General features: G+C 42.5%; 1 protein-coding gene and 1 pseudogene across 4 annotated transcripts in view; one reads left to right on the top strand and one right to left on the bottom strand.

The window, feature by feature from the left end:
- Positions 1-5769, top strand: part of Osbp2 (oxysterol binding protein 2) — a 252348-nt gene that overhangs the window by 130891 nt on the left and 115688 nt on the right. The window lies entirely within an intron of this gene.
- LOC101579419 lies at positions 1519-2272 on the bottom strand (annotated as a pseudogene).

Below are 5769 nucleotides of genomic sequence, written 5' to 3'. Positions count from 1 at the left end.
AAATAAAAAAACATGATGGTTTTAGGTTCCACTGATCTTCTTTCAGGGAAGCGCTTATTCCACTGAGCCATCTCCCCGGCCTGGTCTTGGCCACTGATCTTCTTTCAGATGATGTGGTTTCATTCATCTTTATGATGGAAAAATATATATGCATATATCACATGTTTTTTGTCTATTCATTTGTTGATTACCTGAAAGGGCATCTAGGCTGTTTCCAAAGATTAGTTATTATTAACTGCACTGCTATAAATATGAGTGTATATATGGATCACTTAATATGATGTCTTTTGGGAGTATAGCCAGGAGCAGTGGTTGTCAACTGGTGGTCAGCTTGTAACACCCAGCTGAACTGAGCTGGCATGGTGCTGGGTATGGGAGGCCCACCTGAAGACTGCTGCCAACAGTGTTAGAGGCAGAACTGGAGAGGAAGAGACACTAATGGGGAAGCTTGGGAAGCAGTTATAGAGCCGCCGGTTTGCTTGGGCTTTTTGCTGGAGGACCTTGTCATGCTGACTTCCCTGATGAACTTGGCTGTTCTCTTTAGAGGAGGAGCTCAGACCTTATTGTCACTGAAAATGGCTATAAATTCACTTTGGGGAAGCACTGGTCCTCACCTTGAGCATCACTTCCTGGCTCTGGATGGTGCACTGCTCAGTCTCCTGGAGAAGCTTGTCACGTTGACTTTCCTGATAGGAACTCAGCTTTCTTCACCATTAGAGGAACTTAGGACCTCACTGTCACTGAGGATGGCTGTTGTACTTGTCAGGAGAGCCCTGGTTCTTACCTTGAACATTGCTTCCTTGCTTTAGTTCAAGTCCCTCAGCCTGCTAGCACTGGTCCTTCTCACCACTGGCACAGAGTTTCCAGCTTCCACCACTGACCTTTGGGCCTTCCCAGCACAGATCTGTGAAACAAGTGTGTGTGAGACATTGTCATGGCCTCTAGGCCTCCAGTTGGACTTGTGGGTGGCATTGTTATGAGCTCTAGATCTTCAGTTAGACTCATGCAGGACATTATTATGGGATCCAGGCCCTCAGGGAGAGTCTTTGGTCTTTAGTATGTGGATAGATTACCTGCACTCTCTTTTTGTATATGATTCTTTGGATGACTATCAGACTTTTTTTTTTTTTTTTTTTTTTTTTTTTTTTTTTTTGTAAGCAGTATGTTTAATTGGATGATTTCCATGAACTATACATGAAGTTTCTAAACATTGCAATTCAGTGAAGTACAAAACATTAAGTTACAGGCTTGTGGGAAGAGAAGGCAGCATCAGTGGTGGCACCTTCCAATCCTGGTTGTTCTCGGGGTGAGGGATCGGGGAGGTTTTTTTTTTAAACCATGCCCCTTACTTTCAATGTACAAAAGAATTACTCTGATTGATATTAAATTGTATTGAAAACAAAATGGACTAAAAAGTAAATACTCCTCTATGTTTGGGTGGAGGTGGGAGGAAAGAATGAGTCCTTCAAAGCAGGAAAGAAAGAGCCAGGGCAGGGTTCTGCGGCTGGACCGAGCCGGTCACTCGCGCTGCTCCATTTTCACTTTTGGTGGGCTCAGGAAGGTCCGATTTTTCTTTTCTTTCTTCCGCTTTGTATTTGCTTGGAAGTTTCACCAGCTGTCCACCCGACCGTCTCGACTTTCCTCACAGTTTTTCTGCCACTCTCTTTCTCGTTTGGCTTTTTCTTGAGCTTCAATCTCTTCTTCCCTTTGTCGTTTCCTTTCATGCATCTCTTTGGCTTCTCTCTCTTTTCTTTTAATTTCTAGCTCAGCAAACAGTTTCATGGTCTGCTTATACACAGCTTGTTTGAACAGCTCCGGATCATCCTCCTCTACATTTGTAGGTTTTCCTTCCTTCTTTGTTTTTTCGTTCTTTCACAGTGTGTTCCACGTATTCTTTTCCTGCCTGAATTACATCCAGGGCCCTCTTCTTTTGTTCCTGATCCAGTAGCAACTTGTAAGCTTTGTCCACAGCTTGGGAAGCCTTTTGTGCTCTGTCAGCATCGCCTTGGTTTTTGTCAGGATGCACCAATATGGACAACTGACGAAATCTCTTTTTTATTTCTTCATCTGTCACTTCAGGATCTATCTGAAGAACCTCAAATGGGTTCAGATTGAAGTAAGAGGATCCAGGACGCGTCAACCTTTCAATCTGATCAGATGTTAGAACTGAATCTCTTTTCTTTATCTGTTTTACCTCGCTGTAGAAGGTCATGAATGCTTCCTTGGTGCTGCCCCAGCCGCCTGAGGCGCCACTCTCGCCTGAGGCTGCCATTTTCCCAGCTCAGCCCCCACGTGACCCTCTGCCAGAAAAATCTTATAAAATGTATGGCCTGTATTGTATTGTTGCCCTTGCAAAACCTCAAAGCTGAATCAAAGTCAAATGGAATGAAATCATAACATTCAGATACCTGATTATAATGTCATTGTTTTTGTTTGTTTTATGGTTTTTTTTGCATTTTATTTTTCTATAATTTTATTGAGAAACAAATAGCAATGAGACAGTTTCAAACCAAATTGGTAGGACAGTTTCAATAATTAACACATTGCACACATTCTTCCTAATGGTTATTTGCTGTACAAGATGACATGATATCCTATTTACAAACACTATTAGAACAAATCCCTCTATTCATTAAGAGAATGTAACTATATATCTATCCTAACCATTTTGAATACACAGATACAAAATGGACATTCATCTATATCCCCTTTTTTGTTTAGTTCCATTATTTGAATATTATAGTGTGTTAACTCAGCAAAATATTCTAAAAAAGTCCAGTAGTCTATAAGAGTATTGGGTCTTCTGCTTCACTGGGAATGTCAGAAATTATTGACCTGAGTCCCCTACAGCTCAACATAACAGCATGGCTTTACTTTTTATACTTTGTTTTTATACTTTTCTTCTGGATTTTTGAGACAGGGTTTTGCTATGCAGTTTGGGCTGGCCTTGAACTTACTTCATAGCCCAGTTTATCCTCAAACTTGTGATCCTCCTGCCTCAGCCCCCCAAGTATTGAAAATACAGGTGTGCACCACCGTGCCCAGCTATAAAGTCATTGTTAATGGAACATTAAATTTTATTAGATGAACACATCGTGATATACTGAAACATCTTTGAACCATTCATTATTTATAGCTTTTTATTATCAAAAAAGCATGGGACAAGCATTTCTGTGCTCACGTCTTTTCTTTTTTATGCTTTTCTTGCACTAGAGCAATTATTTCCTAAGAAGATATTCTAGAACAAGGATTGCTGTGTCGACTGCATGTTTCACATTTGGATACCGTTGCTAAATTATCTTCAGTCAGTTTTATTCTGGTTTTTATTCCAGTTAGAAAAAAATGTGCATTTTAATAAAGGAAAGGTCCTCCCTGGAAATACTCTCATGTTCATCTTTTCCCATAGCTCCTGTGGAAGTGATACTGCTCTTGCATTTGTACAGAGATGCCACGTCACGCTGGGCACATCACAGCTGGGGTTTCCCAGATGCAGCCACAGCTCAAGGCTATCAGTTGAAAACCACATGCTGGAGACAAATGTGTGGTGCCCACAGAGACAGTCCACGCAGCTCTTCTTCCAAGAAGAGGATGTGAAGCTGTTGGAGATGAGTGCCTGGGAGAATGGCAAGACAGGAGGCCCTGTTCACAGAGCTGGGCTCGTTCCTACTCATTTGCCTGGGGGCCCTGAGAGCTGGTGGATAGAAATCAATACTCTGCTTTTTGGAGGAGAAGGAAGAAGAAGAAACTAACTGATGTGAAAAATTATTCTCTTCTATTCTCTTAAACTTAATTCCTCTGTGCTATTAAACTTGGTATGGTGACATTAAAGGGATTTTAAAAGAGGAAGTAAAGCAATCCCAGCCATTGCTGCCCCTCTGGGCCCAGCCCCAGCACACATGTTCACGCGCCCCTTGACAGCACAGTGATCATGCTGTTGTCCCCTGTCCTTGGGTTTTTTGGACGTCTGTGTTCCAGGATGCTCTACTGTTTCCTTGCCTTTGTTGTTTGTTTTTTGTTTTGAAACAATATCTCACTGAAATGCTCAAGCTGGGCTCAGGCTTGTGATGCTTTGGCCTCAGCTTCCCAGAGTGCTGTGATTGCAGGTATGCACCGCAGTGCCCAGTTGCCCTCCGTAGTCCTGTTGTCACCCTTTATGCTGGCTTCTGTTCCTTGGTGAGAGCCTGTCCCAGGTTTTCTTCCCTTGATGTCCTGCAGTTGGACACTTGAGCAACTTGCACTTGGGACTTGTTACAAATATCATCCCCACAAACTGTGCCCACTTGTAGCTGCCTCTTGCTTCTGTAGTACTTGCCTGGGAAAACATCACACTGGGTAAGAAGTATAAATGGGATTGTACATCTAGATCCCATTGTCCTATTGCTCAGATGTTTTATAAAAATGGGTATAAATGCCCCCTGAGGAGGGCAGAATGGGAAGAAATCATTATGTTTGATTGAAAATGACTCAACTTTATCTTCTTTAATTTTTATGGATATTTTACAGTATACCTGAAATGTACATCAAGTAGTACAACATAAGCATAATCTATAAATACTTCTTATGCATTTCGGAGTCATGATGGGCTGTATAATCATAGCAGTTTGAAGAACTGATTTGTGAGCCCCTTAAAGACCAGCACTACTTTCTGCTCTTACTCTGTCCCCACCTCCCAGCACAGTATTGGCACAGAGGCATCCTAGAGATATTAGGCAAATGCTCCGTAGAGTGATCCAGGCAGCACTGTCACCTCTTGAGCTCCTGGATGGATGGGTGGATGGATATTGGGTAGCAGGAGCCAAGTGTTTTGGCCTCCCTGACTTGCCTAAAGTTTGCTTGTTTCTTTGGAAGCAGGGCAGAAGCCACTTCAAGTAACCAGAACCCACAACCACTGCTTTTCCCTAAGAAAACTCCAGAAAGAAAGGAATCACCTTTTTGGTGAAAGGATCCCCAGTCCTTTCCAGAATGAGGTAGAAACAGAGATGAAAAGGCAAAGGGGGAGTTCAGTTTCATATTCTAGTTGTGGGGACCCAAAAGAACCCACAGCCCCTTTGGTGGTTGGGTGCTCTCTTCTCTCGCAATGGCTACTCCTTGCTACCCACCACAGCTTACCTGCGCAGTACCTGCCTCTTCCTCCTCTTCTCCCTCAGCACCTATTACATGGAAATCCAGCTTATGCACATATACCATGGAATAAATTCCAACACACCCAGTAGATGTCTGAAATGGCATATTGTACTAAACTTGGTATATGCTACACTTGTCCTTATATATTCATACCTATGATAAACTTCTACCTTGTCATTTAAACATTTTACGGCTCCCCTTTGGCATCTCCAAGTTATCAGCACCACTGGTCTGGCCCTTTGGAGCCATTATAAAGTAAGGATTAGTTGGATACAAATACTGTGAGACTGTAATGGTTGACCTGATGACCGAGGCAGCTACTAAGTGTCTCAAGAGTGGGTAGTATATACAGTGTAAGCACTCTGGGCAAAGAGATGACTTGTGTCAGGACAATGAAAGATTCCGTCATGTTACTCAGAATGGTGTGCAATTTAAAACTTAAGGATTATTTCTTTCTGGAATTTTCCAAGTAATATTTTTGGACTGTGGTTGAGCATGGATGACACCGTGGAAAGGGAAGCCACAGATCAGGGAACTAGAGCTCTGTCTCTTCAGGCTCTCACTCTGCCCTCAGTATTCTTTTGCTCATTGTTTTTTCCTCGTGGATATACATTTTGTGTGTACCAGTCAGATTCTTCTCCTCCT

The sequence above is a fragment of the Octodon degus genome, unplaced genomic scaffold (genome assembly GCF_000260255.1).
Source record: "Octodon degus isolate 3935 unplaced genomic scaffold, OctDeg1.0 scaffold00230, whole genome shotgun sequence".
NCBI classification, from domain to species: Eukaryota; Metazoa; Chordata; class Mammalia; order Rodentia; family Octodontidae; genus Octodon; species Octodon degus.
The sequence above is the reverse complement of the archived record's forward strand: the minus strand, read 5'-3'. Positions and strand labels throughout refer to the sequence as shown.